This window comes from Mustela nivalis (genome assembly GCF_964662115.1).
Source record: "Mustela nivalis genome assembly, chromosome: X".
In the NCBI taxonomy this organism is placed as follows: Eukaryota; Metazoa; Chordata; class Mammalia; order Carnivora; family Mustelidae; genus Mustela; species Mustela nivalis.
In genome coordinates, this window is record NC_139040.1 from 120,717,537 (window position 1) to 120,743,380 (window position 25,844).

Sequence of the window (25,844 nt, forward strand, 5' to 3'; positions counted from 1 at the left end):
GAAAAGAGATCCTGACATACGCTACAGTATAGGTAGGTCACCCATCAAATAAATCAGACAGAGGAAGACAAATACTGTGCGATCTTACTTGTATGTGGGATCTAGATGCATTAAAAGTCATAGAAACAGGGGTACCTGGGTGGCTCAGTGGGTTAAAGCCTCTGCCTTCAGCTCGGGTCATGATCCCAGGGTCCTGGGATCGAACCCCGCATCGGGCTCTCTGCTCAGCAGGGAGCCTGCTTCCTCCTCTCTCTCTGCCTGCCTCTCTGCCTACTTGTGATCTCTGTCTGTCAAATAAATAAATAAATAATTGAAAAAAAAAAAAGTCATAGAAACAGACTAGAATGATGATTGCCAGGGACTGAAGAGAGGGAGATATGGGGAGATGTTGGTCCAAGGGAACAAAGTTTCAGTTATAAGGTGAATAACTTCTAGAGATCTAATGTACAGTACAGCGACTATAGTTAACAGTACTGTATTCTATGCTCGAAAATGGCCAAGAGAGTAGATCTTGCAAGTTCCAACCTATGCACGGCTGATAATCTGGTAAATGGTCCTGTTGATGCCAATGGTTCTCCCTCCTACTGTCGAGGCTTTCCTGTTCCAACCACCTCCTTGGCCACCCCTCAAGTATTCCCTGGGAAGTACTGGCTGAGTGTGGTGCTCAGATCATTGGTGATACGTGGAATCCATAAAAAGGGTTCACACACAGTTCAGGAGTCTTGGGAAAAAAATAAAACAATTGTGTCCACATACATTTAATAAATTTGAATTTAAGATAAATTACGGTTTTCGCAGAAACTTCCATTATCATTCCCATCTTCAAGTTCAGGCATTCACCATAAATACTAAATCGACCAGCTAACATTCATTTGCCAGGCTGCATTTGATCTCAGCTAATGTATTTTTATGTCATTTGCATACCATTACTTACATTTGTCCAATTTGCATTTTTTGCTGTAACCACAGTGCTTCATCATATTCCCAATTTGTAAAAACGAATCAGCGGTCTGTCGAAGCATGAAAGCAGTTAAGAAAGAGTTATCTAAACACCACAGTGCAAAATAACTTCATCAATGCAAACAGTGCCTAGAAAGTCAGTATGAATATTGAGCTGATTCTCCGTTGCTGGGCAAGAGAATTTCTAAGTGTGATGGGCAGACAAAAAAAGAATAGGAATAAGAAATGCAATCGTTACGTGAAAATTAGATTTTGTGTTTAGATCCCTGCGCTTTTGCCTGTTATGAAACTGTCAAATAGTGGCAGAAAGCCACCAAAGCCTTGAATATTTTTCATAAACAAAGCACAATGACCTCTCTGGTAAACCAGCTGAGATTTTCCAGAATAAGCTAAAAACTGTGCTTTCCAGGATGCTAAAGGTTCAAGCTGTATGACTGCCAAGAAGTTTGTAAAACCACTCACAAAGTTAATGGAAATGTTATGCTGGAAAGGAAAATGGAATGGCCTGTTGGCAAAATTCTCTGATCAAATGATGCTGTTGTACAGGTCCTAATATCAATGGCTTTCTGTATGAACAAGCACTTATTATGGTGTTTATGAGAGCAGACATTTCACATTACAGCTCCGGTAAATTTGCTCTTGGCGTATGTAATGAGTGGATATGAGCCCAAAGGGCTCGGTGTTTCGTTGTTGTTTTTCTCAGCATACTCACGTTACAAAAGCGATTTTTCATTGAGGTAAAAATCACTGTGGAAGCAAGCAGTGATGAGGACTTTGCTAGGGGGGTCAGACTGGGGGTAAGTAACAGAAAAATAGTTGAAACTGCCTTAAGACGTAGAGCATTTATTTGGCTCACATGACTTAACTCAGGCAACACTATCCATCACAAGTAGTTTTGCCTCCATCCGTCCTCTCTGTCTTCTGCTCTGTTAGCTTCATTTCCAGGGTCCACGGTGTCTCCCAGCTGCTTCCCCTGCAGTGATCCCAACTTGAAGTTCAGTGGGACACTCTTCCAACAGCCCCAGCGAACATCTGCTTGAATCTCATCGGCTAAGTCTAACCAGTTCACACGCCCATTAATGAATCGGTGTCTTTGGCCAAGGGAGCGAAATGCTTTGGCCACACTTGAGTTACCATCTATTCCTGGAACTGGGGATAAACAGCTCCTCCTCCTCCTGTCACTAAAGCACAGAGCCTGAGATGCAAGAAAGGCTGGGCTTTCAGAAGAAAATCAGGGAATTATATGGGGAGGGTGATGCTAACTATAGTGTGTGAATAACAGGACAATTTCTTCATGCTCCTTATTCATTCCGGACAGCCGGATGTCAGCAATATGCTTCTTAATTCGGTATGGAAGTAATCTGACTACACTGCCATCCCCCACTACGCTGGGAAATGTAATAGACAGTATGTATAAGATGGCTCTTCCGTATTAGAGTGCATTAAATTTCAAGAAAAAGATTCCCATATAAACATGACACTAAAGACCATTTCTGCATATTCAGCACTTGCTGCTTTCCAAGGTGTGATTCAGTGGTGCATTTCGTACACCTAGTCTGGAGTTCACACTCAAGATCCAAAACACTGTGATTTCTAAGGCTTAGCATAAAATATTGGACTTTTTCACGGTTTTTTATTATTTATTTATTTATTTATGAGAAAGCGTGACCATGAGCCATGGGAGAAACAGGTGGGGAAGGAGAGGGAGAGAGAGAGAGAGAGAGAGAATTCCAAGCAAATTCCAGGCCAAGCAAGAAGCCCAACATGGGGCCTGATTCCACAACCCCAAGACACAACCTGAACCACAACCGAGAGTCAGAGACTCAACCAACTGAGCCACCCAGGAGTCCCTAAAATAATGGACTTTAAAAAATCAGCCTCAATCACCAAGACTTTCACTTTCTCTCAGCCTTTCATAAGTTTCTTCATTTGATGGAAAAAGAAACCACTGCTGTATTTGGGGAGTGTATTTTAGAATCACATGCATTTCTAGTTGAACAAGGCAAATACATATACATTGGGTTCCTCTTGAAACCCAACTAGAAAGACTGAAAGGAATTTTTTTTTAAGATTTTATTTATTCACTTGACAGAGAGAGATCACAAGCAGGCAGAGAGGCAGGCAGAGAGAGAAGAGGAAGCAGGCTCCCCGCTGAGCAGAGAGCCCAATGCGGGGCTCGATCCCAGGACCCTGAGACCATGACCCAAGTTGAAGGCAGCGGCTCAACCCACTGAGCCACCCAGGCGCCCCTGAAAGGAATTTTTTTTAAGTAGGCTCCATGTCCAGCGTGGAGCCCAGTGCAGGACTTAAACTCTTGACCCTGAGATCAAGACCTGAGCTGAGATCAAGAGTCGAATGTTTAACCGCCTGACTCACCCCTGTGCCCGGAAAAGAAATTTTTTAAGACACAAACTCACCAGGAAACAGAAAGCCCTAGAGAAGATGACAACAGAAAAGATATGACAACAAAAATTGTAAAAAAAGTTATTGTTAAAGTATAGCTGATTTTTTTAAATGTTTTTATTATTGAAATATAATTGACATGACAGCAAAATTTGGAAATCTGTAAAGTGGTTGGCCACATGGCACATGAGACAAGGAGAAAAAGCTAAGGGTCTGCAGAGTGGGAAACCAGTAATAAGTCAGCTGCCATATGTCACAGAACCTGCAGAAAAGCTTAGGAACAAGAAGAAGGCCCTCTGAGGGTGAGATGTGGGGTAAAGCCAAAAACAGAGTGGGTGAAAATTCTTTTAAAGGAACAGCTAGACCCCAGATCTTCACCCAACTCCTGCGTATTCCCAAATATAGAATAAATGTGTGTATATGTGCAATTTAAGAAACAAAACAAATGAGCAAAGGGAGGAAAGGAGAGAAAGAGAGAGACAAACCAAGAAACAGACTCATAACTATAGACAGCACAGAGATGGTCACCAGAGGGGAGGTGGGTGGGGGATGGGTGGAACAGGGGATGGGGAGGAAGGAGAGCACTTGGGATGAGAACTGGGTGATGTGTGGAAGTGCAGAATCACTGCATAGAACACCTGAAACTAATATTACATAGTCTGTTAACAAGCTGGAACTAAAAAAAAAAAAAAAAAAAAAAAAAAAAAAAAAACTTAGAAAAAGAAAGAATGAATGTGTGTAAAAAATTTACTTAATTTATAATTAAGAAACCCGTGGCATAGGGGCGCCTGGTTGGCTTAGTGGGTTGAAGCCTCTGCCTTCGGCTCAGGTCATGATCCCAGGGTCTTGGGATAGAGCCCCGCATCGGACTCTCTGCTCAGCGGGGAGTCTGCTTCCCCCTCGCTCTCTGCCTGCCTCTCTGCCTACTTGTGATCCCTATCTGTCAAATAAATAAATAAAAATCTTTAAAAAACAAAAACACAATATTTATTTAAAAAAAAAAAAAGATGTTGTGAAGTGTGTAAACCTGGCGATTCACAGACCTGTACCCCTGGGGATAAAAATATATGTTTATAAAAATAAAAAATTAAAAAAAAAACCCTAAAAGAAAAAAAAAAAAAAGAAACCCATGGCATAGCAAAGTCGGTTCAAAGGTCATTTGAGAAATAGAATATACATACTCAAGCAGGAACAGCATGCTGAAGTAAGTTTACTTGGCAATGAAACTGTTTATTTCCTATAAGACATTAAAATCATAACCTTTGGAGGTGTCATTTCTGCTAGGCATCTCTACTGAACAAAAATCTAAAAGCTTATATGGAAGTTTACAGAGCATGAAGCCTAATTAATAGAAATTAGTATGGCAAACAAAGATACATACTCCCGGAGAATACAATTATCCTTGGGCAGATCGGCTGGACAGTGCTGCCATTTCACACTGAAAATACATTTGAGGGCACCTGGGTTGCTCAGCTGGTTAAGCATCTGATTTCGGCTCATGTCATGATCTCAGGGTCCTGGGATGGCCCCTGGTTGGGCTCCGAGCTCAGCAAGGAGTCTGCTTTTCCCTCTTCCTATCCCTCTGCTCTTCCCCCTGCTCCAGTGCTCTCACTCTTTCTCTCTCTCTCAAATAAATAAATGGAATTTTGAAAGAAAGAGAGAGAGAGAGGGACGCCTGGGTGGCTCGGTTGGTTGGGCAGCTGCCTTCGGCTCAGGTCATGATCCCAGCGTCCTGGGATCGAGTCCCACATCGGGCTCCTTGCTCCGCAGGGAGCCTGCTTCTCCCTCTGCCTCTGCCTTCCACTCTGTCTGCCTGTGCTCGCTCTCTCTCTGACAAATAAATAAATAAAATCTTTAAAAAAAAAAAAAAGAAAGAGAGAGAGAGAAAAACAAAGAAAGAAAGAGAGAGAGAGAAGGAAAGAAGAAAATACGTTCGGTCATTCTTTTACCTTGTTTATATGTTTTGGATAATTTTTCTCAAACATCATTTTTTTAAAGATTTTATTTATTTATTTCACAGAGAGATAGAGAGAGAGCACAGGTAAAGCAGAGCCGCAGGCAGAAAGAAAGAGAGAGGCAGGCTGTCTGCTGAGCAGGGAACCTGATGTGGGGCTCGATCCCAGGACCTTGGAATCATGACCTGAGCCGAACGCAGAAGCACCCAGGAGCCCCACTTAAATATCATTTTTTGAAAAGATTCTATTTATTTATTTGAGAGAGCCAGAGAGAGCACAAGCAGGGGGAGCAGGAAGCAAAAGGAGAAGCAGGCTCCCCGCTGAGCAAGGAGCCCAATGCTGGACTCATCCCAGGACCCTGGGATCATGACCTGAGCCAAAGGCAAACGCTTAACTAAGCCACCCAAGTGTCCCTTGGATAATTTTTCTTCATAAGAGAAATAAACATCTCTTTGAAAAGCTGGAATTTGAATAATTTACAAGCATTCTCCATATTACAACAGTAAGAATAATAATAAGATCATTCTCACCAGTAATTTTAACCTTTTCCACTGTACTAGCTTCTTCCCCTTAGATCATTGGTTCTTAAAACCAAATGTGTGTTTAAAAAAATAAAGAAAAACAAATGTGTAAATCATAACCTGGGGTGTTTATTTCAAAAAAAAAAGAAAAAAAAAAAAACCTGAAGGGCTCCAGGGGAGCTCAGTTTGTTAAGCATCTGACTCTTGGGTTCATTTGGCTCAGGTCTTGATCTCTTGGCTCTGGAGATAGAGCCTCTAGTCAGGCTCCACACTCAGAGGCAAATTGCTTGGATAGTCTCTCCCTCTGTCCCTTCCTCCAGTCATAGGTGCCCTCTCTCGCTCTCTCCCACTTTCAAATAAACAAATAAATCTTTAAAAAAAAAAAAGAAAGAAAGAAAGGAATGAAGAAAGAAAAAGAAAGAAAGAAAGAAAGAAAGAAAGAAAGAAAGAAAGAAAAGAAAAGAAAAGAAAAGAAAAGAAAAGAAAAGAAAAGAAAAGAAAAGAAAAGAAAAGAAAAGAAAAGAAAAAAGCCCGGCACGTGGGTGGCTCAGTGGGCTAAACCTCTGCCTTCGGCTCAGGTCATGATCTCAGGGTCCTGGGATCGAGCCCCACATCAGGCTCTCTGCTCAGCGGGGAGCCTGCTTCCTCCCTCTCTGCCTACTTGTGATCTCTCTCATTGTCAAATAAATAAATAATTTTTTTTTAAAAAAAGGCCAGATTCAGGCCCACCAGAAATTCTGACCATATTTTAAGAAAACATGCCTTACTACATAAATGTAATCGGTGGATGGTTACAAGGAGGAATGGGTTTTTGCCACTGGGCAGGGTCAAGGAACTCCAAACAAGCATCATGCCCATGGGCCTTCCTAGCTCTACCTACAATGACACTCCGGACCTCTTCTCCAGGCATATCCTTTTTTTTTTTTTTTTTTTAAAGATTTTATTTTTATTTGTCAGAGAGAGAGAGAGAGGGAGAGCGAGCGAGCACAGGCAGACAGAACGGCAGGCACAGACAGAGGGAGAAGCAGGCTCCCTGCAGAGCAAGGAGCCCGATGTGGGACTCGATCCCAGGACGCTGGGATCATGATCCAGGCATATCCTTAATCCTCAAAGTCCCAAGGCCTCTTTCTTGCTTCCTTTTGCTCCTCCCGCAAATTGCTCAGCCTGCCCATCTCCCGAACCAGGGCAGTCCTAATCCCATCCTCAGTCAGGGTCATTCTGCCTGCCGCTCCCCCTGCTTGTGCTCGCTCTCTCTCTCTCAAATAAATAAATAAAATCCTTTTATTTAAAACTTTTAATTTAAATTTTTTATTAAAAATATTTTAAAAAATCATTTCTGAACTAAACAATAAAGTTAACACTTTTATTTTCCTAAGGTAAAGCTTCCTGGGGTAGGTAAGTCATGTTGCTGAAAACATTGGAACAGTTAAGGTGTATTAATATGGGTGGTAAACTGTGTGGGAATAGATTGTTTTCACCACCTCTGAAATGGGTTTTTGAGACTATTTTGGTGATTAAAAGCTAGACATTGTGTCTTTCCAGCTGTAAAAGTCTTTTTTTTTAAATATTTTATTTATTTGACAGACAGAGATCACAAGTAGGCAGAGAGGCAGGGAGAGGGTGGGGGGGGAGTCGAGAGCCTGATTTGGGGCTCCATCCCAGGACCCTGGGATCATGACCTGAGCCGAAGGCAGAGGCTTTAACCCACTGAGCCACCCAGGCGCCCCACCAGCTGTAAAAATCTTTAAAATCTTCAAGGCAATGGACGCCTGTGGGTTAATGTGGTTAAGATTCAGTTTTATAAAGTAACCTGAAAGCACATTAACACACCTCTAACTTTTATCTTCCTACGTAAATATGTTCAAGCCTCTCGAATTTTTTTTAAAGATTTTTATTGAGAGAGAGAGAGAGAGAGAGCTCACGCAAGCAGGGGGAAGGTCAGACGGTAAGAGAGAGAGGGAGAGAGAAAATCTCAAACAGAATCTGCACTGAGTGTGGGGCCCAACACAGGGCTCAATCTCATAACTCCGAGATCATGACCTGAACTGAAATCAAACAGCTGGGCACTCAACCAACTGAGTCACCCAGGCGCCCTGAGCCTCTTGAATTTTTTTAAAAACAAATCTCTCCAGATAACATGGAGGCTCCTAGGACATTCATCATCTTCTGTGACTCCCACTGTGTTTGGCTTGGTGTCAACTTGGATACCAGCTCCTAGAGGACAGGGAGGGTCTCGGCCACCTCTGCAGCCCCGCAGCTCTCGCAGTAGCTCCCGTGCAGGGCAGACGGACACTGACTGCTTAGAGAACTGCATGAATAAACTAGGTAAGAGAGAGCAAAAAGCAAGCAAATATGAAAACCCCGGGGTGCCTGAATGGCTCGGTTGGTTAAGTGCCTGCCTTCAGCTCACGTCGTGATCCCAGGGTCCCAGGATCCAGATGGAGTCCTGCGTAGGGCCCCCTGCTCAGCGAGGAGTCTGCTTCTCCCTCTCCACTCCCCCCAGCTTGTGCTCTCTCGTGTTTACTCTCTCTCTTTCAAATAAATACATAAAATCTTAAAAAAAAATTCCCAAATAAATAAAAGCAGTAACAATCTCCAAGTTTGAAATAGAGATCCACGATCACTGTTTCTCCTCGCCTTCCTCTGTCCCTTCCATCTGTCTTCTGCCTCCTCCCGTGCACTGCTTCTGCTAAGACGATGGATGACATCATAACTACTATCTCAACGGTCATTTCTTACTCCTTATCTTGTTTGCTTGATCTCCCTGTCCATCTAGAGTTGAGAAGAAGTCATCGGAGAGGATGAAAGATGATCCAGAAAGCATGGTATCCTGGACGTCTGCGGAAGAATCTTAAGGAAGAAGTGATCAACGTTGTCAAATACTGCAGAGAGATGGGAACAAAAAAGTCATCCTGTGCTTTTTGGCTGGTAAGTGGTGATTTGTTGGGAGAGAGACTGTGGCCACTTGGGATTTAACACTTCCTCAGTGTTCTCCTTCTCCAGCAGTTTCCAGGGGTCCACTGTGGTTTGACTGCAAAGGTGAGCAGGGACCTATTATCCTCAAATCAAGGATGAAGGCTACTCCCGTTGACTCATTCCTAATTCTTGAAGTCTGTACTAATAGAACCTTGTTTCGAATTGTATTTGGAGATGTTCTTGTTTTGTCTTTTTCTCCCACTCTGTATTTTTTGTACAGCAATACGAAGGGCATGGACTTTCTCAAAGCTCCCAGGAAGACTGCCAGAGCCACCCCTTGGTCACATAAAATAGGTTTATTAAACTTGTTGACTAAGGGAGAGCCCCAGGTTCACAGTTTCAGGACTGACTTAAAAGAAGGAAGTAAGAGAAGTTACACACATATAGGGCTTTGGGGGCTGGGCTCAGATCTTCTAAGGCTGGTCTGGGCAAGGAATGAGCTGTGCATGTGCCAAGATTTGTAAACTACGTAAGTTTTGGAGCCTTGCAACATATGGGTTTGAATGGGCTGATGTTAAAACAATTTGAGAGGAAGCAATTTTTTTTTAATTAAAAAAATTTTTATTGGGGCGCCTCGGTGGCTCAGTTGGTTGGGCCTCTGCCTTTGGCTCAGGTCATGATCCCAGGGTCCTGGGATCAAGCCCCGCATAGGGTTCCCAGCTCAGCAGGGAGCCTGCTTCTCCCTCTTTTTCTGCCTGCCTCTCTGCCTACTTGTGCTCTCTATCTCTCCGTCAAATAAATAAATAAAATCTCTCTTGAAAAAGTTTGCATTATTTATTTGAGACAAAGAGAGTGAGAACAAGCAAGGAGGAGAGGCTGAGGGAGAGGGAGAAGCAGACTCTGCTGAGCAGGGAGCCCAATGTGGGACTGGATCCCAGGACCCCAGGATCATGACCTGAACTGAGAAGGCAGATAGTTAACCGAATGACCCACCCGGGTGCCCGGAGCTTAAGCAGTTTTTGCTGTAAGTTTGTGGTTTGCCTTTCTGGGATAGACAGTTATGTTATCCATTATAGGACATGATGCTGTAACCAGTGCTCCATTATGACTTGGAAAGGACGTGCAGCCATCATTTGGTCTATTTCTAAGTTCAGTATATTGTTTTTCTTAACAAAAGTCAGAGCTATGCATCATCAGTCTGGGGGCAATGCAATAAGGTGCAGGGACGACAACCTATAGATCCAACTGCATGCCCTTGGTGGCCCAGTGCTCAGTGGAAAAGGATTTTCAAGCTGAGCCTGGGGTCTTAAAGATAGAATCCTGTGATCTATTACAACATTATTTTAGGGAGCTTCCTGTTCTATAGAAATTGGAAAGTTAAGGAGTGCCTGGGTGGCTCAGTGGTTAAGCCTCTGCCTTCAGCTCGGGTCATGATCTCGGGGTCCTGGGATCGAGCCCCACATCGCGCTCTCTGCTCAGCAGGGGGCCTGCTTCTCCCTCTCCCTCTGCCTGCTGCTTCCCCTGCTTGTGCTCACTCTCTGTCTAATAAATAAATAAAATCTTAAAAAAAAAAAAAGAAATTGTAAAGTTAAAAACTACATTTTGGGGAGCCTGGGTGGCTCAGTGGCTTAAGCCTCTGCCTTTGGCTCAGGTCATGATCTCAGGGTCCTGGGATCGAGCCCTGCATCGGGCTCTCTGCTCAGCAGGGAGCCTGCTTCCTCCTCTCTCTGCCTGCCTCTCTGTCTACTAGTGATCTCTGTCTGTCAAATAAATAAATAAATAAAAATCTTTAAAAAACAAACAAAAAAACTCTACATTTTTCAGATCCTCCTGAAATTAGAGTTTCAGATGTGCTTTGGGTTCTGCCAATCAGATGTCCTTAGGCCAGTGGAGCATGAGGTATCCCTGTGCAGACATGGATCATGACCCCAGACCCTGAGCTGCCCGGGTTGTGCCCTTCTGGATCATGGTTGAGCTTGTCTTCCTTGGACTCCATGAGCCAAACAAGACCCTGACATCAAATCTCCTTTGTTACATTAAGTGAATCTTTGTTGAGCTTCTGCCACTTGGAACCATGAGTCCTTAATGAAATACTTATTTGCACACAAAATTTTGTATTCAATTTCAGGCCCCCACAAATCCCAGATGAAAAAGCGCTACTGTAAAGACTTCACAATTTATCATTTTATTCAAAGTGTGTCTACACAAAACTGAAAATCTAGTAGAAAGCATATGAAATCCCTATCCATATACCTGTGGTCAAGTGATTACAAATCATCAATCTTTGGAAGTTTCAGAAAAATATTAAGTCTTTTTCTCCTTCCTTGATTGACCACAGTACCTAAAATCCACTCTTTTTTTTTTTTAAGATTTTATTAATTTATTTGACAGACAGAGATCACAAGTAGGCAGAGAGGCAGGCAGAGGGGGTGGGGGGAAGCAGGCTCCCTGCCAAGCAGAGTCCTATTCGGGGCTCGATCCCAGAACCCTGAGATCACGACCCAAGCCGAAGGCAGAGGCTTCAACCCACTGAGCCACCCAGGAAACCCCTAAAATCCACTCTTAAAAACGTATTTCTCGGGGTGCCTGGGTGGCTCAGTCGTTAAGCGTCTGCCTTCGGCTCAGGTCATGATCCCAGGGTTCTGGGATCGAGCCCCGCATCGGGCTCCCTGCTTGGCGGGAAGCTTGCTTCTCCCTTTCCCACTCCCCCTGCTTGTGTTCCCTCTCTTGCTATGTCTCTTTCCATCAAATAAATAAATAAAATCTTAAAAAAAAAAAAAAAACACGTGGGCGCCTGGGTGGCTCAGTGGGTTAAGCCGCTGCCTTCGGCTCAGGTCATGATCTCAGGGTCCTGGGATCGAGTCCCACATCGGGCTCTCTGCTCAGCAAGGAGCCTGCTTCCCTCTCTCTCTCTCTGCCTGCCTGCCTCTCAGTGTACTTGTAATTTCTCTCTGTCAAATAAATAAATAAAAATCTTAAAAAAAAAAAAAACGTATTTCTCAGTGTTAAACTATGACACTTTATTTATTGTTGGTGTTTTTTTTTTTTTCAACAAATAGGTCCTAAAAAAAAAAAAAAAGGGACACCTGGTTGGCTCAGTTGGTTAAGCGGCTGCCTTCAGCTCAGGTCATGATCCCAGCATCCTGGGATCAAGTCCCACATCAGGCTCCTTGCTCAGCAGGGAGCCTGCTTCTCCCTCTGCCTCTGCCTGCCACTCTGTCTGCCTGTGCTCACTCTCGCTCCTCTCTCTCTGACAAATAAATAAATAAAATCTTAAAAAAAAATAGGTCCTGCATCCCTTCTATACTACGCACTGCACTATATGAAGATAGAAATGATTCGGGCCCACACGGAGCCGTAAGTCAAGTGAGGGAGAAAGACAAGAAAGTAGGAGGGTCTCTTACTTAAATGTCTTGGATGTACCATTTGTTATTTATTAAACTAAATAAGAAATTTATTTACAAAATGTTCAGTCAGTTTGGTATCGTTCTCTAAAGCTAAGTAGATACCATCCTGTGACCCAAAAATTCCACTGCTGGATAGAACCCCCCAAAATGGTGCATAGGTCTACCAAAAGACTTCCACGAGAATGTTTAAAGCAGCTTTATTCAGACTAGCCCCAAACTAGAAGCAGCCCAAATGTCCAGCAGCAGGACAGTGGATAAACAGAGTATAGTATGTTCATACAGCAATAAAAAGCGGGCAGATTCCTGTTACACCCAACTACATGGATGACTCTTGCCAACATAATCATGAGTGAAAGAAGCCAGGCACTAAAAAGTGTATGCTGTATAATTCCATTTAAATGAAAGTCAAGAACATACAAAACTAATTGGTGGTGATAGAACTTGATAGAGTGGCATCTCTGGTTTGGGGAGGGGTATTGACTGGGAAGAGGGCACAAAGGAACCTTCTGGATTGCTGTAAACATTCTATATATTGATCTGAGTGATCTCTCCATAGGAGTTGGCATATGTCAAAATTCATAGATCTCTATACATAAGATTAGTGCATTTTATGAACTTCACTGTTGTTTCAGTTAGCTCTTGCTACGTAACAAACCAGCCCAACCCTTACTGGCTTAAAACAATGACAATTTTTTTTTTTTTTTATCACTCACAATGTTGTGGGTTGACTGGAAGGCTTCTCCTATGGGAGTTTCAGTCAGATGGTGGCGGAGGCTGGAGTCCTGTGGAGGCTCACCTGGAATCCGGGATACTGAGGTGACTGGACCTTGCTCCTTCTCCATGTAGATCCAGGCTCTCTCCTCTTCACATGGCCTCTCCACAGGGTCTCTCCAGTAGGGCAGCTACATACAGCAGCTGTGGGAGTATGCCACTCTGACCTCCCTTCAAGAGAGAACCTGCTGTGAGGAGCAGTAGAGTTAGCTAACCGCCTCTAGGGATTATAACTTCGAGATCTACAACAACCTTCACATGGAGGCCCTGTGCTCCCTGGGCCTTTCCTAGCTAATGACTGGGTACAGTGAGGGTACTGGAGCTGGGCTTTTCCTGCCCATCACAGAATGTCTCTTATGGGCGATCTTTTCTCTGGGGCTCCGCATCAGGTTGGGCAAGAATTTCTCAGAGCTGCCCTGTTCCCCACCCAATCTTCCTGTTTGCATGCCTTGTTCCACAAGTGTCAGACCGACAGCACAATCTCAAAGTTTTCCCAGCCAGCTCCCATGTGCGCGCTCTCTCTCCCTTTTTTCCTTCACTAGCATTTCCCCCAAATCAGTTCCTTGCATCTCTAATTTAGTTTTCTTCTCAGAGGATCTGAAACGAGAGGGCTCCCAAAAACAAATATTCCAAGAGGAAGGAAGCAGAACATACCAGTGATCCTAAAGCCCAGCCTAGAGATGGCCCAGGGCCACCCACTTCTGCTAGTCTGTTGTTCGGCTCAGGTCACAGACCAGCCAGATTCATTGTGGGAAGGGAAGACCAGCCAGGGCTTGAATATTGGGCCCATTTATGAGGACTGGCTACCACAACTGTATCTATGTTCTCCCTCAATTTAACAAGCTTTTAAAAAAAAAAAAAATTTTATCATTTGGAGAGGCTTTGAACTCTGGACCTGGAGATAGATTGTACACCAGGGAGACAGAGTATCAGGGAGAAAGACCTCTCCAGAACACCACCCGTGTTCCTGCCATATGGCAGTGTTGAAAGAGAGATTTGGAAGTGCTGCTGCCCATGTTTTGCTTCAGATGTAGGCTTAACCGTGACCTAGATGTATTCCATTAACAGGGGCCATTCATCTGTCAGCTCTGCCTGAGTACCTCCCAGTGACTGAAGCAGGATACACAAAGGATAGGTTAAAACAAGCAGTGGCTGATTTTGGCTGACTTCACCTACAAGTTCTTGTCATGAAATTTTCCAGTTTAATCATTATTCGAGTTTAATATAAACAGTAATCTGATCTAATTAAGTAGTTACATTGCATCAGATCTGGCAGTTAGAAAAGCAAAACACACTATTGTGCTTCCTGTAAAAACAGAGAGAGAGAGAGAAAAGTAAGTCCCAAAAGAGAGGATATTTTTTTCTTTTATTCATATATATTGTGCCTCACCAACAAATGCTTGTAGTCAAAGGACCAAGGAAAAGCTAGGAAACAAAATTAAAGTTGAGGCAAGAAAGGCAGCTTTTACTGAAATACCAAAGTGAGATTGAAACTCCAGAATCATCAGGTTCAGATAAGTAACCCATTTAGAAGATCCAGTGTAGAGCTCCAAGGTGGGCTGGTAAAGCACTACCTGAAGAATTCCAGCCTGAAAGAGAGAGTTCTGTACTGTGGGTTGTCTGGACAGACGTTTCTCTTGGATGGCGTGGAAATGGGATGAGCTTTTACTTTTTATTTTATTTGTTTGTTTGTTTTAAAGATTTTATTTTGAAAGACGTATTTACTTGAGAGAGAGAAGGAGAGAGTGAGCAAGAGAGCACAAGCGGGGGGGGGGGGCTTCAGGGAGAGAGAGAAGGAGACTCCCTGCTGAGAAAGGAGACCCCCTCGGGGCTCGATTCCCAAACCCCCGGACCACGACTCCAGCAGAGCCAAAGGCAGATGCCTAACCAACTGAGCCACCCAGGCACCCCTTAAAGATTTTTTTTTTTAGGATTTTATTTATTTACTTGACACACAGAGAGAGATAGAGAGAGTACAGCAGGGGGAACAGCAGGCAGAGGAGGCTTTCCACTGAGCAGGGAGCCCAATGCAGGACTCGATCCCATGACCCTGGGATCATGACCTGAGCCGAAGGCAGACACTTAACTGACTGAGCCATGCAGGCGCCCCAAGATTTTATTTTTAACTAATCTCTACACCCAATGTGGGGCTTGAACTCACAACCCCGAAATCAAGAGTCACACGCTCCTCTGACAGAGCCAGTAAGGTGACCCAGCTCTTATTTTTTTAAATTGAAGCGCATACAATCGACACAAAAAATGCATAGATCTTCGATATACAGGTCAGTGGCTTCTCACAATTATATACCCATGTAACCACCCCCCTAATATGTCTCTCATCCGGAATGTTTTCTTTTCTTTTTTTTTTTTTTTTTGATTTTATTTATTTATTTGACAGAGAGAGATCACAAGTAGGCAGAGAGGCAGGCAGAGAGAGAGAGAGGAGGAAGCAGGCTCCCTGCTTCCGAGCAGAGAGCCCGATGTGGGACTCGATCCCAGGACCCTGAGATCATGACCTGAGCCGAAGGCAGCGGCTTAACCCACTGAGCCACCCAGGCGCCCCTCATCCGGAATGTTTTCTTGTGTCTCTTTCCAGAGCAGCCCCATCCAGTCCCCAATCCCCCGCAATCACTTTCTGATTCTAATCACTATCAGTTTCACTGGTTCTGGAATTTGTTTACATGGAATCCAACGGAATGACTTCTTTCATTCAACATAATGTTGCTGTTGCCCTGTTTATTTCCTTTTCATTACTCAGTAGTATTCCATTATACAAGGACACCATTATGTGATAACCCACTTTCCTACTGCTGGATATCTGAGTGGTTTCCAGTCTGGAGCTCCTATGTATAAAGTCACTACAAACAAGTTTTTGTTCAGTTTTTTGGGGTTTGGGGGGGTTTTTGTGGACAAATGTTTTCGTGACTCACGAGAAAATACCTAAGAGTTGGATTCTTGGAGCCTAGAGTCGACCCATGTTTAACTTGATAAAAAACTGACAAAAAGTTCTCCAAAGTTGTACCATTTTACGCTCCTACCAGCAGTTCGAGAAGATTTCAGTCCACAGTCTTGCCAAGAGCCAGTGTTATCGGTCTTTTTTATTTTAGGCAGTGTAGTGATACCTCACTGAGGTTTTAATTCCGTTTCTGTAATGACTACTGATTTTGAGCATCATTTGTGTGCTTTTTGGGCATTCTTCTATCTTCTTTGGTGAAGTGTCTGTTTTTAATGTCCTCGATCTGCCTTTTTTCACTGCCTACTTTATCCCCTTTCAAGAAGCAGTTATCGAGTTTGCAGTCTGAGAGAGCAATGTGATGAAACAGATGAATTCAAGCAGAACGTTTAGCCACTATAGCTTTTTATACCGATCCAGTTTCACTGTTAAAAAGCAAATACCCTTGCTCAAATAGGTGTGACCTCTCCAAAGCAAAATGCTGACACGAGTGTTTCACTGCCAACTCTGGGGCTTATGTGTGTGTGTTCTAAATAAACAGCCTCACCACAAGCAGAGCTGGAGGCGATGGTCTAAGTGAACTCTGGCCTTGGGAGACATTGCTAATCTTGAGAATTTCTAGTCCCACGAAATGAGGCTGAGACAACAAACACACACACATATATATCCAATCAATGGCTCTTTAAAAGGCTTGAGAACGATTGGCATGAAATCAACTGCAGGGTCTCATTAAAGGACGAAGAGGAAAACTTCATTTTCACGCACAACAAAGTGTTTCAATAAAGAATCAAAATCTTACAGAAAGGAAGCCTTGGTTTTCTGAGGTAGGTTCACCCCCACTCATTTAAATTTTATGTTGGCTCTCGCCAGTGACAGCAGATCTTTCTGTTTAAGGGTTAATCAGTTTGAATGCTTGATTAGCCCATCTTTGTGGGGTGAAGACTTCTCATTTGGCACTTTTATGTGCTGTAAGGAACTTAATTTTACTGAGTATGACCATAAATGCGATGATGGTGTAGGAATCAATTATATCTCATTCCACTTAAAGTTGAGTCCCTGCAAATCTTTTCTTTTTTCCCGTGTACCTATTGCATTATGCTTACATGACAACATTTCAAAGTTGTTTTTTTTTTTTTGGTTCTACTAGTCTTATTATTGGACTTGTCTTTTGCTGTGCTCGTGAGTAGTGATGCCAGTTTGTTTCTGGCGTGGTTTATCTTAAGTCCCTTAGTCACGTTATAGTGAGTCATCTAGACCGATGCCTTTCAAACCCAGTGATCTTGTTAAAGTGCAGATTGTGAGTCAGTAGGTCTGGGCTGGGGCCAAGATTCTGCATTTCTAATGAGCTCCGAGGGAATGCCCTTTGGACTCGCCCAGTGATCCCCCTTTAGGAGCAAGAGGTCACAGAATAATCATCACCTTGTCAGTGTTCTGACTCACATTCAAATGTAATTTAGCCTTACAAATTTTTAGCTATTCCAATACCATATTATGTCAGATGATGTACTTTGGCTATTATCTCTTGTCCCCAGACCCATGCACATTCTGTTTGTGAATAAACTCCCGTTTTTGTTTTTGTTTTTTAGATTTTATTTATTTATTTGACAGAGAAAGATCACAGTAGACAGAGAGGCAGGCAGAGAGAGAGAGAGGGAAGCAGGCTCCCTGCTGAGCAGAAAGCCCGATGCGGGACTCCATCCCAGGACCCCGAGATCATGACCTGAGCCGAAGGCAGTGGCTTAACCCACTGAGCCACCCAGGCGCCCTAAACTCCTGTTTTCTTTGAGGCTGTAATTCAACCTTGGTTGTTCTACTCCCTTTGCTAAATATCCACTTTCCCAAGATCCCTTGCATCTGAGGATGGCCATGTGACCCAACACTGGCCACTGGGAAAAGTGTTCTAGGAGTCTTCTGGGAAAGACTGTATTTTCCTGCAGAAGAAGACCATGACATGAGGAACGTCCACTACAACTCCTGACCTTGAAAGGGCTCTGTTTTCCCCCTCTAAACCAAATTAAATCTCAATAGCCAAGCATTTTGCTGACACGGGCTGTATTGGTTTCCTAGGGCTACAGATAACGAATTATCACAAACTTGGTAGCTTCGAACAATAGAATTTATTTCCTCACAGCCTGGAGGCCGGAAGTCCAAAATCAATGTGTTGCCAGGGTTGGTTTCTCTCTCCTAGCTTCTGGAGGCTGCTGGCAGTCCTTGGCATTTCTTGGCTTAAAGATGCATTTCTCCAATCTCTGCCTCCAACCTCATGTGGTTCTCTGCTCTACGTATCTTTCTACATCTTCTCCTTTACTGTCTTTCGTACAGGTACCTGTCGTCAGATCTTGACCCCACACTAATCCACGATCCTCTTGAGATGCGTACCTTCGTGACATCTGCAAAGGCCCTTATTACAAATAATGTCACATTCTGAAGATTCAAGCAGACATATCTTTTGGAGGACCTCATTCAACTCATTACACATGCCTAATCTGTCTTTCAGAGGGAGACTCTCATTTAACTTAGACGTGAACCCTGGGGCTTGGGAAATCCAGAGTCATTGTCCAAGTTTTTATGTCCCTACCAAAGCAGGCGGTTCCTCTGGCAGATCCATTTACTCCTTGCCAAGCTCAACTCTGGGGATCTTCACAGTGATTCCTAAGGCACACCATGGCCTATCCTCAAATATGGCCTCCCTGTCAGAGAAAGAAAACACCCTCGCTCCACCGCCACACTCACTCCTGTGTCCTCACAGTAGTTCTGGCCACGTAATTTGTGGAACTCAGTGCAAAATGAAAATACAGGGTCCCCTGTTCAAAAATATGAAGAATTTCAAAACAATAACAGCACAGGGCCCTGTGTGACTACATGGGTCACTCACACATGAAGCCAACCCTGACTCCCAGTCTCCAAGAAGCCAACCATACTGTTGAGTTTGGTCGAATCCATCAAAATTCTCCCTTCTATGAAACATAGACACTCTCATCTCCTTTAAGAGGCCTAGAGACTAGAGCTCAGGATGCAAGTCCTGACTGGATATAATAGATATGGGAAGGTTTCTTAGTGGTCATCTTTCTGACAAGCCCACAGCATAATAATGCAATAAGATACAAATCAGTACACAAATTTCTATGTCAGTAACTCACTCTGTTACAAAAGAATGGTTAAATATAGCTACCTTTACATGTTCTGAGGATCCTGGAAAACATCAGTGTGGGTCTAGAAGTGAAAAACAAAGAACATAACAAAATAAAAACAAAAAGTAACCACCTACCAAAATATCACATTCCTTTACCTTCTTAGACCAACTACATGACTTTTTTTTTTTTAAAAGTTCTTAAACGTTCTATGAAATAGGGAAGTTACTGGCCAAATTCTTCTGGTTTAAGAACTGTCACCAAAGAAAATGTTAGCCTTGCAAAGCCAACCACAAGCTGAAATGCAAAATGAAATGACAGCTAAGCAATTTAGGGTATTAAAAATAGAAATTTTAACGAGTATAATAGCATCACCCTGTTTCCTGGGTTCTCCATTTTCATTTCTTTCAGAAACACAAGTATGAAAAATACTGAGGCTGTTAAAAATTTTTTGAGATGATTGATTTTCTGGATTCAAGTGTTGTTAAAACTTTTAATGGGTATCCACCCCAAAGGAGATTGACAAGATTTTCTCTTTTTTCCACCTAAGTAATTATTTCTACATCTAATATGTCATGTCAAGCCACTTTTTGTTTCTGTGACGGCCGCCGAGCTATAATTTCTGGTTTCAGAATAAGTAATAGCAGATTTTCCCCACATAGTTGCTATGAAGTTTTCAGAATTTCAAGTTTGCTGTTTTACAAAGTAAACAAAACAAAACATATATAATTTGAAAACATGTTTGAATTAGTCTCTTAATAATGCACATCCTGGGGCGCCTGGGTGGCTCAGTGGGCTAAGCCGCTGCCTTCGGCTCAGGTCATGATCTCAGGGTCCTGGGATCGAGTCCCGCATCGGGCTTTCTGCTCAGCAGGGAGCCTGCTTCCCTCTCTCTCTCTGCCTGCCTCTCTGTCTACTGTGATCTCTGTCAAATAAACAAATAAAATCTTTAAAAATAATAATAATAATGCACATCCTGCGATTGTATATAAATACGATGAAATAAAAGTAAACTTCTATCCCATGAAAAATGCAAATATAAATATTTATATGAAAAATAATTAATTCCATTTGTGATTATGTTATTGTTTATTATTACTATTGTTATGTTATGTTGTGTATTATGTGTAGGGAGTAAATATATATGTATGTAACCATATACCTATAGTAAATATATACATATATAATATGAGAAATGCCTGATTTTACTCGTGATTGTAACATGTACATTTTGTACACTTCACTAACCTCTCCCTATTTCCTCCACCCTCTATACCCTGGCAACCACTTTTCTATAGTCTATTTGTATGAATTTTCTTTTAAGATTCCACTTAAGATTGAGACCATGTAGAATCACTTCCTCTGGCTTGTATCACTCAGCATAATGTCCTCAAGGGGCATCACGTTGTCAGAAGTGGCTGAATAATACTCCGTTGTGTGTATATACACCACATCTTCTTTATCCATTCATCTGCTAATGGACACTTAGGTTGTTTCCATATCTTGGCTATTGCAGATAATGCCGCAATTAACAGGGGAGCACAGATATCTTGTCAATATCTTGTTTTCACTTCCTTTGCATATGTACCCAGAAGTGGGATTGCTGGATCATATGGTAGTTCTATTTATAATTTTAGGAGGAAACTTCATTCTGTTTTTCATTGCGGCTACACCAATTTACATCCCTAACAGTGCATAAAGATTCTTTTTTCTCCACACCCTACCCAACACTTGTATTTTATTTTTAAATAAATACTTTGAAGCATTTAAATATTCTATATTTAAATATTGTATTTATAAATTCAAGTGTTATATCTATACTTTTTCATTTTTTTAGTAACCATTTTTATAGTAACCTTTTAACTTGGGGCTTAAACTCATGACCCCGAGATCAAGAGGCACATGCTGTACCAACTGAGTCAGCTGGGTGCTCCTTTATCTATATATTTAAATATTATATATAAGATATAAATATTTTAAACATTTAAATATTCAATAAATACTTTTATTTTTTCTTTTCTTTTTTTTTAAGATTTTATTTATTCATTTGACAGAGAGAGAGAGAGAGACACAGCGAGAGAGAGAACACAGCAGGTGGAGTGGGAGGGGGAGAAGCAGGCTTCCCGCTGAGCAGGGAGCCCAATGTGGGGCTGGATCCTAGGACCCTGGGAGCATGACCTGAGCCGAAGGCACGTGCTTAACATCTGAGCCACCAGGTGCCCCTTTTCTTTTCTTTTTTTTAAGTAACCTCCATGCCCAATGTGGACCTAAACTCATGACCCGGAGATGAAGAATCACATTCTCCACTGACTGAGCCATTCACGTGCCCCCAAATAAATATATATTTTTTTAAATTAGAGAGTGGGGGGAGTAGGGGCAGAGAGAGAGAGAGAATCTTTTTTAAATTAACATATAATGTAATTATTTGCCCCAGGGGTACAGGTCTGTGAATCATCAGGCTTACACACTTCACAGCACTCACCATAGCACATACCCTCCCCAGTGTCCATCACCCAGCCACCTAATCCCTACCCCCCCACCCCTAGCAACCCTCAGTTCCTGAGATTAAGAGGCTCTTTGTCTCCAGAGAGGGAGAATCTTAAGTAGGCTCTACACCCAGCACGGAGCCGATGCAGGCCGGTGTTGTGTAGGCTCAATCTCACAACCCTGACATCATGACCTGAGCTGAAATCAAGAGTCTGTCGCTTTAATGACTGAGCCACCCAGGCGACCCCCAAAATAAACACTTTTCAATAAATGTTTTAAAATAAATAATCTCTTGTCTTTTTGGTGATAGCCATTCTAACAGGTGAAAGGTGATATCTCATTGTGGTTTTAATTTGTATTTCCCTGAGGATTAGAGATGCTGAGTACCTTTTTGTGTATCTGCTGGCCATTTGTATGTGTCCTAAAAATGTACATTAAAACAATTTATCCGGGACACTTGGGTGGCTCAGATGGTTAAGCATCTGCCTTCGGCTCAGGCCATGATCTCGGGGACCTGGGATCGAGCCCCATATTGAGCTCTTTGATCAGCGAGGAGTCTGCTTGTCCCTTTCCCTCTGCCCCTCCCCCTGCTCATTCTCTCTCTCGCTCGCTCTTGCTCACACACTCTCTCTCTCAAATAAATAAATAAAATATTTAAAAACAAAACAAACCCAATTTATCTAAACATTTGTCAGTCAAGAAGAGTCTATAAAGCTACCAAAGCATTAATTCGAGGTTTTAGGGATTGTAATCCAGAAGTCACCGAGTGGCCCCAAATCATTGAAAGTGTGCTCTGAATAGTGAGCAGAGAGCGCAGGTGTACAAAGCAAAATTCACAGTTATATAACATGTTTTGAAAGAATTATGACCTGTGCTGGCTGAGTTTAAACTGACTATCTAATAGATGACTGGCTATTTAGCTAACAGGTGTTACATTATCTCTATTTCAGTACAAGGTAGGAGGATGTGTTCCAGGAGATGGTACACTTGCAACTGATAAAAGTCAGAAGTTTATAGTGTTCTGAGAATTGAAACAGGAGAGTTTATAGTGTTCTGAGAATTGAAACAGGAGAATTGAAAAGAAACAAGTAGCACAGGCTCTGCTTGCTCAATGTCCTTTTGACTCTTTTTTGCATGACTCTTTTCGAAATGCTTACTTCATTTTTGAATCTGCTTTCACCCATTTATTATCCAATAATGGCAGAGAAATATGAAAAAGATATGATCTCTACCTTTGAGGCTCTTAGAGTCTATAAAAAGGGAGACAAGCATGTTAACAAATGCACACTAAAGTTACCTAGGTGCAGAATTAGAAATCTTCATGTGGCTCTAAGGGTTCCAAAGAAGGGCAAGGTAGGCTTAGTTAAGGTGGTACACCTTGTTCTGTCTTGACAGATGATCAAAAATCAGTGGCAGACTAGTGTCTGTGACTCAGAGTGGGTACCTGTATCCCCATTGAAGCAGTAAGAGCAATGATGTAGGGTTGTGATGGGTCGACATGGATGGAACTGGAGGGGATTACGCTAAGTGAACAACGTCAATCGCTCATATGGTTTCACTCATATGTGGAACATTAAGAATAGCGCAGAGGATCATAGGGGAAGGGAGGGAAAGCTGAATGGGAAGAAATCAGAGAGACAGAAAAACCATGAGAGACTCTTGACTCTAGGAAACAAACTAAGGGTTGTGGAAGCGGAGGTGAGTGATAGGATGGGGTACCTGGGTGATGGGTATTGAGGAGGGCCTGTGTTGTGATGAGCACTGGGTGTTACATGCAACTAATGAATCATGGAACACTACATCAGAAATAATGATGTAGTCTATGTTGGCTAATTGAATTTAAATAAATTTTAAAAAGAAAAAGATATTGGGAGGTTCAGATAGGGATGATGTGGTGTCTGGCTAAACTGACTTAGGGTTCTTGCTAAAACTAGATTTTATAAGAAAGTGCCCAGATGGGGCTAGAAGAAGTTTCAGGAGGCTGACCAAAGTTTGGTCTAACAAAAAATCTTTGTCAGCATCACCAGGGAATTTAGGCCACAATATTGTTCAAATACACAGATGAGTACCCTAAGTCTTGGAGATTTTAGGAAACCTGCTCAAGAGTTTCATGGATATTGGGTGGCCCTTGGCCAGCTCAGTTGGAACAACACGTGACTCTTGATCTCAGGGTAGTGAGTTAAGCCCCACATAAGGTGTAGAGATTACTTAAAAAAAAAAAAAAAAAAAAAAAAAAATATATATATATATATATATATATATAAATTAACTTCAAAAAAACTTGTATGGCTATACAAACACCAGAGAATGTAAATGGAATATCAGGGCAGGATGAACTGGGTTCATAGAGCAGTTCATAGAGCAAAAGTCAAATGAAACAAAGAGAAGTCTAGTGAACACATCATCACAAAATTTTTCTTGTATATTTCAGGTATGACCATTTCTCACATGTCTACTGCTGCCACCCGAGTCCAAACCACAGTCACACTCACCTGGGCTGTCACAGTATTCTGACTAGTTCCCCTGATCCCGCCCACGCTCCTCTACAGGCTGTGTTCCACTTGTCCTCTACATATTTCAGCGATCTTCATGGTCCTTTTATTCATTTGGTAGACAAGGAAACTTGCGTAGATAATTCTAGTTGACTTCATCTCACAACTCTTCGGTCCTCCCAGCCCCTAAGCAAGAGGAAAAAATAACCTCAAAGTACATGAACCCAAGTTGACCCATTCCCCACCAGTTCATGGGAAAGTCAGCCTGACCATTGTTTCAGCCACCTCAAAGAGTCTCACCCACTTTCTTTGCTCAATTCCCAGCCTGCCAAATGGGGGAAAAATGCTCCATTTTGTTTTTTATTTCATAAATCTCGAGTATCTTTTTTGAAACAGGTGCTGTCCTACTTACTAGAGAACAGGATGGTGAACAAGACACCATCTTGTAAGCTCATATTCTGGTGCTTATATTCTAATAAAGGATATTGAAAAAACAAGTAAATAAACAAGAAAAGAGAAAGTTCACACAGTGCAATAAGCACTAGGAAGAAAGCAGAGTGTTGCATTAGATTAGAAAATAATAAGGTGGGGGCCAGCTTAGACTGAGTGGTTGGCAAAGGTCTCCCTGGGCAAATGACATAAAGTCTGAAACTCAAAGGAAGAGAAGGAGGGGTGGGGTTGGTGTGTGGGAAGTCGGAAAGAGAACAGTAAGTTCAAAGACCCTGAGGTGGAACCAAAATTGGCAAGTTCAGTAAACTGAAAGAAGAGCAGAATGTTCTCAGTACACATTGAGCATGAAATGTGCCTGAGAGGTAGACAGGAATCCAATTATGTAAGGCCTTGGTGACTATGGTAAGAAGTTTGTATTTTATTCAAGGTATGATGGGAAAGTACTGAAGAGTTAAGCAGGAAAGAGAAATAATTAAATATCCCTTGATAGTTTGTGGGAAGTGGATTAGAATGGTTAAAGATGACAGTGGGAAGATGAGGTAGGAGCTCTAGTCAGGTGAGTGATAATGGTGGTTGGGACTAGACTGCTGGCCATAAAGATGGAAAGGACTGGATGGATCTGAAGATATATTTTGGAGGTAGAACCAAATCAAATGAAAATTATTTTTAAAAATCCACTTTAAAAAAAATATTTTATTTATTTATTTGACACAGAGAGATCTCAAGTAGGCAGACAGAAAGAGGAGGAAGCAGGCTCCCTGCTGAGCAGAGAGCCTGATTCGGGACTTCATCTCAGGGCCCTGAGATCATGACCTGAGCTGAAGGCAAAGGCTTTAACCCACTGAGCACCCAGGTGTCCCAACTGCTGATGCTTGTAGGAAGTACAATACCAAAAGACTTTAAGCTTTCTGGTTGGACAATCAACTGGTTGGTGTTGACTTTTAATGAAATCAAGACAACCGAACAGGACACAAGGTAAAGGCTATACACAGGGATTAAAATTTCTGGACACATTAAGTTTCAGATCGGCTTAGTCTTCTTGACTCTGGACAAGGTAAACACAAAATGGTCCTTGGTGAAAATATATGTGACCTAAATTGGCACAACAACAAATTGGGAACTAACAGGGGGGGAAAAAAGAAGGATATCTGTAAAAGATGTTCAGAAAAGAAAACCACGCAGAACTGTTGTGCTTCTTAGAGAATCTATCTGAAACTTTCAAATAATAACCCTATAAGGCAGGTATAGAATTATTGCTCTCATACAGATGAGTAAACAAAAGGAAAGGAAGCTTAAGAAAACTCATCCAAACTACACAGGTAAGGGGAGGGGCTAGGATTATGTAAATTGTAATAATTTATGGTAAATGTAGGAAAATATTACCTTATTTTTCTATTA

At 42.3% G+C, this 25,844-nt stretch overlaps 2 long non-coding RNA genes across 3 annotated transcripts in view; one reads left to right on the forward strand and one right to left on the reverse strand.

The window, feature by feature from the left end:
- Nucleotides 1-956: 956 nt before the first annotated feature.
- Nucleotides 957-25,844, reverse strand: part of LOC309856806 — a 57,838-nt gene continuing 32,950 nt past the window's right edge. Inside the window, exons 3-6 of one of the 2 annotated variants that reach the window (XR_014307359.1) lie at nucleotides 23,997-24,182; nucleotides 19,059-19,099; nucleotides 12,959-13,121; nucleotides 957-1,010 (exon numbers count right to left, since the gene is read on the reverse strand). This is a non-coding gene — a long non-coding RNA (uncharacterized lncRNA). Of the gene's footprint in view, nucleotides 1,011-12,877; nucleotides 13,122-19,058; nucleotides 19,100-23,996; nucleotides 24,183-25,844 lie in introns of those variants that run through there. The other variant, XR_014307360.1, reaches the window with a different exon arrangement.
- The window catches only part of LOC309856801, a 46,942-nt gene continuing 29,090 nt past the window's right edge, over nucleotides 7,993-25,844 (forward strand). Inside the window, exons 1-2 of the long non-coding RNA XR_014307353.1 lie at nucleotides 7,993-8,164; nucleotides 8,616-8,767. This is a non-coding gene — a long non-coding RNA (uncharacterized lncRNA). The remainder of the gene's footprint in view (nucleotides 8,165-8,615; nucleotides 8,768-25,844) is intronic.